A 13,950-nucleotide genomic window follows, 5' to 3' on the forward strand; every position below is an offset into this window, starting at 1 on the left:
ATGGCAGTATGGGCTTCCCACAAACTGAAAGAGATGCCCTCTCTCCCTCTGGGCTTGCTTTCTTTAGCCAAGGGTGCAGGCAGCCTTGAGGAGGGGGAGCCCAAGGTCATCAAAGCTCCTCTTGAGACACCTCCCATTCATCTCCTGGGTCCCCTTTCCCCTCACCTTTAGGCCTTGACCACATAACAATGACCTATGGGTGGTTTCCAGTTTTCCATCTGTTCTGAGATGTGCCAGTTCCAGGGGAGAGTCTAAACAAGAAGGATCTGTGCCTGGAAAACCTCCCCTGGGCAGCTCCCCTCCCCATTTCCCCCTCTCCCTTCTGGGTTTTAACCAGTAACTACAGCTTGGGAGTCTCCTGGCCAAAGGAGGCAGGCAACCCAGCGATGCCCAGAGGCACCAGTTCAGCGATCCAGTTCACATCTGGAGGCACTGGGAAGTGGCAGGAAGTGACCTGTTGAAGAAGGAAGCTCTCCTGGGGTGCTGAAGCCACTCCATGCCTGAGTGTCCCTGAGTCCACATAGATGAACTTACTGCTACAAGAGAAAGGACACTAACTTGTTCTACTCCTACAGCCTGTCCAGAAACTCTGGCTATCTAACACAGACCTTTTTCTAAAATTTGCTATATTCTCAATTATCTGGATTATTGCCTGCTTTTCTCCAGTTGCCTTTGCTTGTGTAGACACAGCCCCGGTAGTTTTCACTGCCTGCTTTGCTGTCTTTCCTCTAGAGGACAGTAGTGTTAGGCAGTGGTTGAGTGCAGACTCTGAAGTTGCAACCCTCCTAGGCTACTTTCTAGCTGTCAAGTCTCACACAAACTATTTAGCCTTTCAGTGCCTCAAAATCCTCTTAAACACACAAATAAACACACAAACACACAAACAAAACACAGAGAAATATAAGGACCTGTGGCAGGGGTGCAGTGAAAAGGAAATGGATGACCTTGAAAATCAGGGACATGGCAAGAATGAACGGTGAGGGTCATGGAGTACCCAGCATGGGTCACTTCCCAGACGCTCCATACCTGCTCTTCAGAAAGCAGAACTGGACCTCATGTGACAAGACCGTTTATAATCTTGATTTATTCCAGTTACAGTGAATGGCCACACTTTTCACTGAAGAAATGGGAACAGCATTGCGTTATTGGGTACTTCCCCAGATTTCACTGGGGCCTTCCACAAATTAAATAATTATATGCCCCCATTTTATCATTCAAAAAAATTCCAAAATTTTCTGACACACCGATCTGGCCCCAAGACTTCAGATACAGGATTGTGAGTTTCATCTGAAGATACTAATGATGTGTGTGCTGAGACTACACCCCACAAGGGTGCTGGAAGCTCTGTAACAGTATCTTCCATGGCTAGAACGGTGGTGCTCAGAACAGTGCCTGGCACCTAGTAGGTGCCCAAAAATATTTGTTGAATGACCAAACGAATGCATGAATGGATAAAAGTGTTATTTCCAGAGAACGATGTCAAAGGGAACCAACTGGAAATCCATTTTAAGCCTTCAGTCCGCAGGGTGCTTCTCTGGAAAACCAGGCTCGGTTCTAAGAGCCAGTCCATTTCTGGGTGTTGGTGGACTTGCCTAGGGGGTGAGCAGACGGTTGAAAGAAGGGAAACCAATGCCTCTCCATCCCCACCTTCAAAGGTTCTTGTTCAATCCACCTCCAATTTGTGGAACTCCCTGTTTCCCCTTGCAAACCCCATGTGCATTTGGGTGTGTGCACTCAGATTGAGTCATCTGCAGGCACAATAGCAAGGCATCACCATGCTCCACTCATTAAAAATGCTTTTGAGTCTGTGGAACAAATAAATCAATAGTTTTGGCTGCTCTCCCAACAGGGTTATTTCACCAAAACGGAGCGCAAGATAAGGAATTTACGAACGATCGCATCCCCTGTGCTGCCTTCCCCAGAGTGGGAGAAAGCAGCGCCTGGGTTGTCATTCTGGGAAAATCGACCCCCCTTTTATGCCCAGCAAATAATATTTTATGGCCCTGGGTTTATGGTGGTGTTTTAATGATCCACTGTAGAAAGGGGTTTTCTCTCCAGTCACTAGAATTTGTTAAGAAGGGCTGGAGGCCATAAAAGAGGGGTGGGCCCCAGGGACAAACAGACTCCATCTTCTGAAATAAACTAATAAAGCACCCCAAGATGTTTACTCCTTCGCCTCAGAGTCAAGACCAGCCGGGCTGCCTGCGAGGGGCCCACAGATGGAGCACTAAACAGAACAAAGAGGCCGGAAGGGGGTCGGGGCTTCCTCACCACCACATGGCCACAGTCAAAGTAATACCGTCGCATTGTGATGCCACCAGCCCCTGGGCTGCGGAGGACAGGGACCGCCTTGAGGTTGGAGGACAGTTTTGGACACCGGCCTGACTCAAGCTCTCCTTGTACTGTGTTCCCCTCACTGAGAGCCCTCTTTATTTTTATCATCAATGGTGCTTTACAGGAGGGCGGTGGGAGGAGGGGGGGGGTCTGAATGGATACTTTCGGCTTTTTTTTTTCTTTTAATTTTAAGGGGCATCAGGGCCAAACAAACCTGAGTCTGAATCCCAGCTCTGCCTCTCGCTGACTGAGTGGTCACTTCCCCTTCTGCGCCTCAATTTCCTCCCCTGTAGAATGGAATATATTAGAGATGTTCTAACAATTGATGTTCCAAAGGCCCCTGTAGATAGCTGTTGTGATTATTTCAACACTAGGAATGTCTGTCCCGGGGGCCCTGGGTAAAATCCGGAGACAAAAAAGTTGCCTCAGGAGGGGTGGGGGAGGGGTCCAGGAAAAGAGGAGAAATGTGAGAGGCAGTTATAGGATTATCTACAGTGTCTGCATGATAGAATCCAATAAGTATGAGGCTGATAAGATAATAATGACTAATGAATAATGGTAACAATTGCTGGGGACATTGTTTGAGCTCTTACTATGCACCAGATGCCGCCTGTTTGAGCTCTTTATATTCATTGATGTGTTTTATCCTTATTACTTCATGAGGTAAATCCTATTATTATCTGCATGATATGGAGAAAAGGAAAGGTTTAAAGAGGTCACAATTTCTATAAACTCAAGCTGTTTTAGTGTCCAAAGCCGAGGGTATGAACCCTGGCAATCTGACTCTAAATAACAGAGACTTAGCGACCACACTTCATCTACCTATAGAGACAAAACTCGTTTTTAAAAGGCGTCTTCCTGGTTCCCCAAGTGTGCCCACACTTTCTCCTTGGGCCTCTCCCATATAAAGCTTACTTTCAGTGGAAAGAGTCTCTCCTGAAAGCTTCTGATTCACTCCCATAAGCACTAAACATGAATACCGGCAGAATCAGCCACACCAACCGGCCTGTGGAAGATTTGTCCTTTCTTCGTTAATCAGCTTACTATGAAGTCTTGACCTTCCGCCCTCATTCTACCACTACCATCAGGAACCACAGCATCCATACTGGGCAATCCGCCTTAAATTCTGACCTCATGTGGAGCAGCGTCCCGTGAATTCCCCATTATCTGGAACGAGTTTGGTCTGGTGTTCCTCCTGTGTTATCCCTGAAGCATGGGTGAGGACGTGAGGTCTCTCTCACCAGGGCAGCTCAGAGTATATCATTCCCCTGTTTAAAGTCCTTCAAGGACTCGCCAGTTTATCGGATAAAGTGAAAACCAGTCCCCACCTGCCTGCAAGGCTCATCAGAATGCATCTTCTGCATTTGCTGTTCCCTCTGCCTGAAAAGCTGTTCCTCTGATCTGGGTACTTCACACTATGCAGGTCGCCACCTCAGCGTGCATATTAACCTAACGTAGCCCCTGCTCCCCCTGCCGATGATCCTCTGTATGATTTTCTTCTTTCATCCTGACCTAAAATTCTCTGACTTCTTTTGCATGCATGTTTATTTATTTTCTGTCTCCCCTCACTAGAATGTCAGCTCCAGGAGAGCAGGGATCTTGTCTGTCTTGTTCAAACCTATAACCTCTAGTAATTGGCACAGAGGAAGTGCTCAGAATAAATGAATAAATGAATGAATGAATGATCATACCCATAGCCCTATAACTGCTAAGCAAGAGCTTCAACCCTGGTAATCTGACTCTAAATAGCAGGGGCTTAACCACCATAATTTATCTACCTATAAAGAAAGGAAAACTGTTTTTTGAAAGGTGTCTCTCTAGTTCCCTAAATGTGCCCACACTTTTTCCTCTGGCCTCCTCCACACAAGGCTTACCTTAAGTGGAAGGAGTCTGATAAGAGAAATAGTTTTCCTCTGAAGAAAGACAGTATTCTATTACTCTCCCTTCTTGTCATACTGTTTCTTCTGAAAAGTTTTCTCTTAACTGGCATTTTCTCATAAAAGACAGCTGAGATGCTCAATCTTGTTATCCATCCCGTGTTCTATGTGGGCCAGTGGGCATCTAGATACTGGGTTTAGAATGCACATTAACCATTTCTGGGGGGACACAAGTCCATTTAGTAACATAGAAAGAAGTTGACTTTCTCATCTGAGAGATAGGAGAAAATGCTGGAATTTTTATTTTGCCTTATTTTATTTATTTATTGTCCACAATTTTCAATATTGCGTGCCTAAATCTGTGTGTTGGGATTTGGAAATCTGATTTAGTAGTTTCATTATTACTTTTGCTCCCAAACAACGCATTATCCAGCCACACTCCTGGGTATAAGCTCTTCAGCCAAGTTCCTTTCTCTGGAAGAGGAATCTAGAAAAGTATAATATTTTTCAAATTTCTCGGACTTAGACATGCTGTGAAGCTGACTGGAAGAAAAATAAAATCTCATTAGACAGCATCTAGATAATGAGCAGATTTGGTTCTAACTAGAGTCTAATATAGATCAAACCTATCCTTTCTAGATAAGAAGGAATGAAGAGTCTTTCTTTTTTTTTTTTTTTTTAAGAGTCTTCCTTTCATGACCACCTACTATGAGGGCACATTTGGATGAGTGTTAAAATAAATTTTTCCCAAAGAAGAAAAGTATATCAGGGCATCTCAAAACTACTTAAGAATATGAAAATCTAGGGGCACCTGTGTAGCTCATTTGGTTAAGGGTTCAACTCCAGCTCAGGTCATGATCTTGTGTTTTGTGAGTTCAAGCCCTGCGTCAGGCTCTGTGCTGACATCTCAGAACCTGGACCCTGCTTCAGATTCTGTGTCTTCCTCTCTCTCTCTCTCTCTGTCTCTCTCTCTCTCTGTCTCAAAAATAAAAAGAATATGAACATCTTTGTTAATTTCAGCTATGTAATAATTTTTTATATCAAACTAATGATGGAGAAAAATTTTAAGACATACATAATAGCAAAATATCGAAATAAAAAAAGACAAGAGTTTCACCATTTGGTCAATTACTTGGTCTTCCTGACATCAAGCTGTGCACAAACCATCTAGGAAGCTGAGGGCATTTTTTTACTTTTCAAGAATGTTCTGACTGATCATAGCACTTACACATCTTACTGAATTTTAACTGGAGCGACTCTAATATGATTTTTTTTCTTCTGTGCAAATATTCTCAACCTCCTTAAAAGAGACTGCAAATAATTCTAAATAGCCGAATTAAATCCCAAGTCCTTTTAATTTTGTATACTTTGCTGTTATAATCTTCAATGCTTAATAAAGTGACACTGTTATGACTTCCCAAATCTGTCTCAATAAATCAGCGAATTTCAGATAAAAGCTTCTTACTCAGTTTAATCCTTAATTCAGTGATCTATAAGTGTCCATTAAGGTCAAGTGACAATTCATTGACTTTGAAAAACATGAGAAACACTCCCAGGGCATAAAAGATCCCAATGTCACTGAATGTATTTAAAGTAAGTGGTTTTGACTTAAGCAAAGATTTCTACTTAACCCAGAAGAAAAGCAGTCACTCCTTGGAAATACCACAGAATTCAGGGACATGAAATGAATAATGGCAAAGGATTAAATTTACCTATTCCAGCCTGTACATATATCTACTGAGTATATACAGGAACATGATGGCTCCACTCACGTGTTGCTCATGGACAACCCTGTTCTTCTCAGCTCAGGAGCAAAATCCTCTCAGTCATGTAGATATGTCATAACAGAGATTAGTGGGTACACAAGCACCATCCCTCCCTGGTTCTGTGTGTTCAATTTGAGGATGTTTTCAAACATCTCTTTGCTATTTGAAAACAGCATTCAATCCATAGTGATAGCAGTATCTATTTCAAAATTCAACAACAGAAAATAAAAAAAAATCATACATTTAGGGTCAGTTTGTCAGGAGTAAATAACAGCTATAGAAAATAAATCAAAGAGCAGTTTAACACATACGGAAAGTAATAGCCATAGGCATGACTGATAAGGTATTCATTCATTCATTCATTCATTCATTCTATTGTTTTCTCATTCAAATGTATGCATGGATTGTCTACTGTGGGTCATCAATTATTCATTCAACAAGCATTTATGGCATACCCATTCATTCATATCAAATTGGTATTGTATGTGCCAGATTATGTTGCTTTGTCCAGTACAGCCAACAGATAATTATTGAGCACTTACTAAGTGCTGACCTTAACAGGTTCTAGAACAAAGGCTCCAATGAATGGGTGAGATGGAAACCCCCAAAATGTGTTTGTAAACATATCCTGGATGTTATTGCTACTTAGGTGATGTCATTGGGCCTGTGGCTTCTGAGTGTGTTTGGAACAGGGCTTAAAAGGCTTAAGAACCAAGTTCAACATTAGGAATTCTTCTTTGTGCTAGTTGGCCACCCTGGAAGTCCCAAGGGGGTCCAGCAGGAGAGAGTGGTTGATTCTGATCCAGTGGGTCACCCTTTGGAGACACCCCCTGTAGCCATGTCATTGCTGGGGCTCCCAAACAATGTCATCTGATAGGAAGCCTAGCAGAGGCACTTTGGCCTCTGTTTGAGGAGGCTGGTTTGAAACTGGGTGAACTTGTAGCCAAAAGTCTCTTTTCCACACTCTTGACTACTTCACAGAAATGGAATCTGCCCCCACTTTCCTCCTGAAGCAGTCACTCTAGTTCGTGCTGAGCATTTTACAATACCTAATATCATCGGACTTGACCTGAAGAGTAAGGGCTGTTATCCTGATGTCACAGATGGGGAAGTAAGCTTGCAGAGGTGACATCACTTGCCTTGGGATGCATAGCCAGGATTTAAACTCAAGCCCTGATTCCTAAGGGCAAAAGCGGAGGGTAGAGCTAGGAAAAGAAGAGGCAAGAAGGAGGGAGGAAAGCAGAGGAGAGGGATGGAAGGAAAGAAGAGGGGGGGAGAGGGAGGTGGGAAGGATGAAAGACGGGGATAGAGAAGGAAATGAGGCAAAAAAGGTGCGGAGACCATTCTCCCAGAAGAGCAGTGAGAAAAGATTGTATCTGCTCTCTCCTCTTTGTCTACAGAGGATTAGCCTACAGGATATCACACACCCATGTTTAAATCAAAATTGTAATCAATGCATGTTGCCAGAGACCCGATGAAGTTTTCACAAGGCCAAAATTAGATTGCTTCTTTTTCTGAGCAACCTCATAATGGTACATTCTTCAGTTTGCTTCCAAAGGTCACCATCCATGGTAGAGAGTTTTGCTCAGGCCATGAACCAATGTCTGTATCTTTGAACAGTGTCCCCCAACCAGGGGTTTGATTCCCAGGTGGTTCATCTTTCTCTTCCTTTTTTGGTGAACTTTCCCCAATTATCTACTGTGTGCCAGGAATTATGCTAACCATTGGCTATGCAGAAATGAATGAGCCGTGGTCTCTGCTCTCAAGAACTCACAACAAAGCAGGATATCCAGGCGCATGCAATAATGATGAGGAGTGTAATGCTTATTCATGCTACACAATAAGGTATGTGGGAGACAGAGCAAGGGAAAAAAGCAGCCTCAATACTAAAGAAAGGAGACAAAGGATTATGTCCAGAGATAGGGCATCAGTCTGGCTGTTCAGAGCTTTTGCCTGTCCAGCATTGATTCCTCCTTCCCCGGGTAAGAACACCGAATTCTCCCTTGAAGACTCACCTATATTCTTCTTCCGGGTCAGATGACTCCACCCTCTCACTGAAGGTGTGGACCTGTGACCCACGCATGGAGTCACATGACTTTTCTCTGATTAGACCAATGAGAGATGGTGTTGGGATCCTGTCTTGGTGGCAGTGCAGTAGGGGAACCCACCTTCCCCGGAGGTTGCTAACCTGGTTGGCTGTAAGTGTAGTCTCTGGGTGAGGGGTTGGGAAGTACCATGTGACCTAAGTGGCATGGAAAATGAAGACAGCCTAGAAGTAAGCAGAGCCCAGAAATGGAGGAAGAAGTAAGACATTAGCCTGACCGTGGTGGAGCCCTTGGATCCAGCTGTGTCTGAGGTCCACTTTACCCTCCTCACCTATCCTTTGTGAAATCAGTTTGAGTTGGGTTTTATCACTTGCAATTCAAAAGGTTCTGACAATACAATACTATTTGGTTGTTTTAGGGAAATTCACATTTAAGCACAAAAGGCAAGGTCAGCTTTATAACTTAAACAGCAAATACCTGTTCCATTCCCCACTGGGTTTGGATCAGCCCTCCAGAGTCTAAAGGAGATTTGACCTGACACCATCCTCAGGCTCCCTGGAGGCAGAGCCCCTTGTCAGCTCAGAAAAACCATGGGGAATCACCATTAACGTATGGGTGGCGTGGAGTATGAGGTGAACCGATATATAAGCCAGGTGGGAATCTTGGGAGCGCTTTGAAGATGAGCCAGTGAGGTCCAAGCCAGGAAGAGAGTACGTGAGGGGCTTTTCTTAGAGACAAAACACTCTGTGGCTAAGTGATGGATGCTGCAGCCTGTGACCTATACCTACATCTATAGGACATCTGGCTTTGACATACTTGGGACAATGAATGGGAAAATCAGCAACTGTCTTTTAAAGTTGACTCTTGATTTCTCTGGTCTCTCTGATCCTACTTCATTTGGAAACATAAATTAACTGGTTTAAGTAAGCTAAATCCATTGGGGTTTGATTTTGGGTCTTAACATCCAAATATGCGGGTGTAGAAAGGAATTTAGATTCCCTATGTTCATTAGGAATAATATTTTAAATACCTAGTTTCTCCACATGGATTCATTAATATATTCCACACAAAAATGCTTTCTGCAAGCCTCCTGTGTACCTGCCACTGTGCTACAGGCAGGACTACTGAGGTGGGCAAAATTTAGATAAAGTTCTAACCCTCAGAGAGCCTATATATCTTCCCTGCATAAGAGACCATCTTCTAAGTGAATATATTCAGTCAGTCAGTCACTTACTGGTTTCTTCCTTGCACCAGCTTGTATAATTATGCATATTATATATGATGAAAATAAAGGTCAGATAGCAGGGTGTTCCAGAAAAGAGCTATTCTTTGAGGGTGAATTAACTGATGAACAGAGAATACAAAAAGTAGCATGCTAAACTCCTGCTACATTTCTAAACCTCCCCCCCCCCCTTTTTTTTTTACCTTTGTTCAAACTGGAAAATCTATGATTTTCTTCCTCGGTTAATATAGTTGGGTAAATCTGGTTAATACAGTCTCCTAAGACTCAGGCATGATGGTCCAGTGGTTAGAGCTATACTGTCCGGTACAGTGATCACGAGTCATATGTGACCATTGAACACCTGAAATGTGGCTCATCCAAATTAAGACAGGCTGTAAGTGCAAAATATAAACTGACTTTGAAAGCCTTAGTATGAAAACAGAGAAAGATGGTAAAGTCTTTAATCAATAATCTCTATATTGACTAGGTTGAAATGGCAGTGTTTTTGGATATTTTGGATTAAACACATATTTCTAAGATTAATTTCTCCTGCTTCTTTTTCCTTTTTTAAAAAATATGGCTACTAGCAAATTTAAAATTATGTACATGGCTCACATTATTTTCTGCCAGACATCACTGAGTTAAAACAGGACTCAGGAGTGAGAGTGAAGATTGAAATCTGGCTTCTCTATTTAATAGCTGTGTGCCACTGGATAACTTAGCCTCACTGAGCCTCACTTTCCCCCTCTGTAAAAGGGATCATTAACAGTCCCTACCTTTTTGGGCTGTTGTGGCTATTACATGAGAAAGTCTATTCATAGTGTTAGCACAATGCCTGGCATGTAGTTCCTTTTTAGTAAATGTTGGTTATCCAGTGTTGCCCCTGGAAAGTCAAGAGACTGGGCTAGAGCGGGTAACAACAGAAAAATATGCTATGGGAATTTGCAATAATCTCTGACACAGAATTGTTTCCTTTTGATTTGCCATTTTCCTAAATCTAAAGTGCTCCCAACATGAGTATATCGTTAATGGATAGCCATGGCCAACCAGTCTCTTGTTTGGGCTAGGTGAGGACTGTATCTTGTTGTCATTCTTTGTGGAATGTTTTGGAAAGTACACGCAGTTACTATTACACATACTATGAATGTAGGTAGTGTTTCCCGAAAGCTGCCCATGTGTCAGACCTTGTGCTAAGCATTTTATCTACAGGTTGGGCACTCAATGGCCCAGAATCACAGGAGGGCCAAGAGATTTGCTTAGGGTCCCCTGGCCAGAAATCGGCAGAGACAGGACTCAACCCAAGTCCGTCTGACCCCAAAAGTCAATCTATGTATTGATTGAAGCAGAAATATTCTGGGTAATTCCCTGTGATCATGAAATCCTAGTGCCTTCCTCAGAGTTCCATGGACTGTTTAGACAGAGGAGGAAATCTGGCTTACCACAGGAGTTCCACATTGTTGCACCAACAAAATAGAATCAGAGATTTTACAGTAATGAAAAGTTCTGCTTTCAAAAGGTGCCCATTCTTTAGTTAGAAGGAAGCAGAGACCCCATTCGATGCAATCCTTCCCATCTATGGCTCTAAAATACTACCAGCCAGAAACAAAAAAAGTGGCAGAACTTTCTCTCTGGAGAATTTTCCAGGACCTTACAAATATGACCCCATTAATCCACTCAATACCCGGATGAGATAGGTAGCTGCAAGTTATTATTATTCTCGTTTTCGAGATAGAAAACCCGAAGCCAAGAGAGATTAAGCAATTAGTCCAAGGTCAAGTGGTGAGCTAGACCGACCTGGAAATGAAACAATTATCTTCTGAAATTCCACTCAAATACACAAACTGATTGGCTTGTTACCACCATGTGCTGATACCCACTTCGATGCCCTCCACACGAAATGACTGGCTTTTAAATGAGATTTCCGCAGCTGCCTTTGACTGAATTTGTGTGGATTGGTTTAATATCACTGTCCAAACTGACATCAGATTTTTTCCAAAATATCGGCTGAAGGAAAATACAGTTCTTTGCTCCAAATGTGGTATCCATTTTACCTAGCTCTGTTACATTTAATCATACCTACACCGTTCTTGGAGCATAAAGGGAGAATTGTTCCACAAAGAAAACCCTGCTTGTGTTTTCTTTTTCTTTAGAGATAATCTGTAGCCCATAAAAAGGTTCAGGGGCATCTGCAATTTTTCTGTGATGTTTAGATTGAGAAACGATGAGCATAAATTGTCTCAGAATTGTATAAAACCCAGAATCTAATTGCTCACCTTTGAGCTTACTATCACTCTTCAGTCAAATACCCTTTACTCTTTTCAGCTGCACTCCTTTGACAGTAGGTAAAGTTATGTGAACCGAAGTCATAGGCTGGGAAAAGAGAAGACTTCCAGGCAAGCCAGGAAGAATCTTTGCTTTGAGCTGACAGTTGCAAAGGCATATGCACAGAAAATTGGTCCACTGGAGAAAGTGCTGCTAGTGGTCCCTCTTTGCAAAAGGCTCTGCCCCTCTGAATGTAATTTAAAATCAACTATTCTGTTATCAGTTTTGACTGGCTTGGGGCAACATGAGATATCAATGAAACCGTTGTTGTCAGAAGGAAAATAAGGTTCCGTTTCATTAACTTGGGAGGAGGGCATCTACTCTTTTGGAAATGGCCACGTGCCACGCTCTGAGCTTGTTGTTTAAGAATTCACAGTGGTCACTTTTGGATTTGTTGAATATCAGTTTCTTTGACAAATCAAATGAGGCTCTTGGAGAAATTCTTCTTCCATGCCTCCATAATTTCTGGAAGTCCAGGAGACGTGGGACTGGTCATCCTAAGAGATTCCAATTCTGTTCCCTCTCACTGTTCAACTTGCTCAGCCTTTCACGACCCCTTTGGTCCTGTGCTGATGTGGACAGCTCCTTCCAGAAGCACAAACTCAACCTAAGCCTACTTGCTATCTTGTTAATAATGCACAGACATAGCTGGGGCGGGGGGTGGGGGGGGGGGGTGGGGGGGGTGGGGGGGTGGTGGCGCGAAAAGAGTAAGCTTACTCATATTTTTCTTTCCAGAAATCAAGCACTGGGGGAATGCAATGGCAAGGCAATCCTTTCCCTGAAACCCACATCCACCTCCTTCTCATGGACTGAAAACATGACACTCAGAAATGAAAGCATCTTTAACTAGTGTTGGGGGCCCAAGTCCAACATCTCCCAAAGGATTATCTTGAGCATTTCCAAAAGGAGTTATGATGTCTTAGGATTTCCAGAAGTCCTAGTATGTTGCTGTCTTGGGATATTTCCATGGATCCCACTAAACTACCTTGTCTGAAGGGTGTTGAACAGCATAGCATCATTTGCATACAACCGTGCTGTAAAATTATCTAAGAAAGGCACTGCATTACCAAAGGAATGCTAAAAACCAAGGCCATAGATTTTGGCCAGAGGCAAAGGTACTGATTCCCAACCAACCCACGACTAATCCCGAAGCCTTAATTCTTCTTCCAGATGTGAGCAGTACTGGGCAGGGAAAGAGAAACGGTCCTGTCCAGTAGTGCTTTGCTCTGCTGCAAGTAGTCTTTGTTCTGTTTTTCCAACCAGGTGCACATTTCTTATCATATAAGCTGGGCAGATCTTTTCTGTATTTTAAAAACCCAGTGTTTTATTGTCCCAAACCCTTGCTCTTGACTTGAGTTCATGTGTTTTGTGGAAGTACAAGTGGTAATTACACAAGTCTTTCCTTCCCTGTCATTGGCAACAGTCACCAGGAAAATTTACAGCCCCCAATATCCAGATCTGGAAACTGGTTATTAAACATGGTCGAGGAAAACCCTGACGTGGCAAAATGGGATCTGAACAAGGGCCAGCCCAGCAGCAATTCTTGTGGGAGAATGGCTGGGAGTCAGCAAGGGACCACTGGTTTTATTTCATTAAATATTTTTATTGTTTATGACAATATTACTACTACTACCAGTTATCATTTCCATTTGTACAGAAACTATTATGTGGCTGGTATTGTGCTAAGTGCCCATTTGATCCTTGTTAAGGAAAAAAAAAAAAAAAACAACCCTCTGGAATGTATTATAATTTTAGGATGAGGAAATAGGGAGGCTGCAAACTCAAATATGTCCAGGGGCCAGGCAGGTAATGCACTGGGGTACAGGTGGCCGGGTGTAGCCTCTCAGAGAGAAATGAGGACAACAGAGGTACAAGCCACCACTGCCCTGTCAGAACATTCTAAGACACAGCACTGGCCAGACAAGAAAGATTCGAAGCCTGAATTCATTCCACAGGCATTAATTTTCTAGCTTCTGTAATTTGAATCTGGATTAATGCTTAATGACATTAAACATTTTTAGGATAAACTTTTAAAGTAAGACATAAATACAGACAGAAAAGTACACAAATCCTATCACTTGATGAATTTTCACAAATTGAACATAACCATGTTAACCAACTTTCAGGCCAAGAATCAGAATGTTACCAGCATCCCCAAACCACTTTTTTGTGCCCTACCAGTTGTGAACTCCCAAAGGTTAGCCAATTATCCTGACTCCTAACCCTCTAGATTAATTTTGTCTGTTTCTGAGCTTTATCTGAATGAAGTCACACAGTATGTTTGCTTGTATCTGTCTGCTTTCACCGCATTATTACGTGAAATCCATCTGTGTTGTGGCACGTAGGGATAGTTCCTTCCCAATGGCTTTTGCTCTCAAATCTAT

The sequence above is a fragment of the Panthera pardus genome, unplaced genomic scaffold, assembly GCF_024362965.1.
Source record: "Panthera pardus isolate Hobbes unplaced genomic scaffold, ASM2436296v1 HiC_scaffold_8, whole genome shotgun sequence".
In the NCBI taxonomy this organism is placed as follows: domain Eukaryota; kingdom Metazoa; phylum Chordata; class Mammalia; order Carnivora; family Felidae; genus Panthera; species Panthera pardus.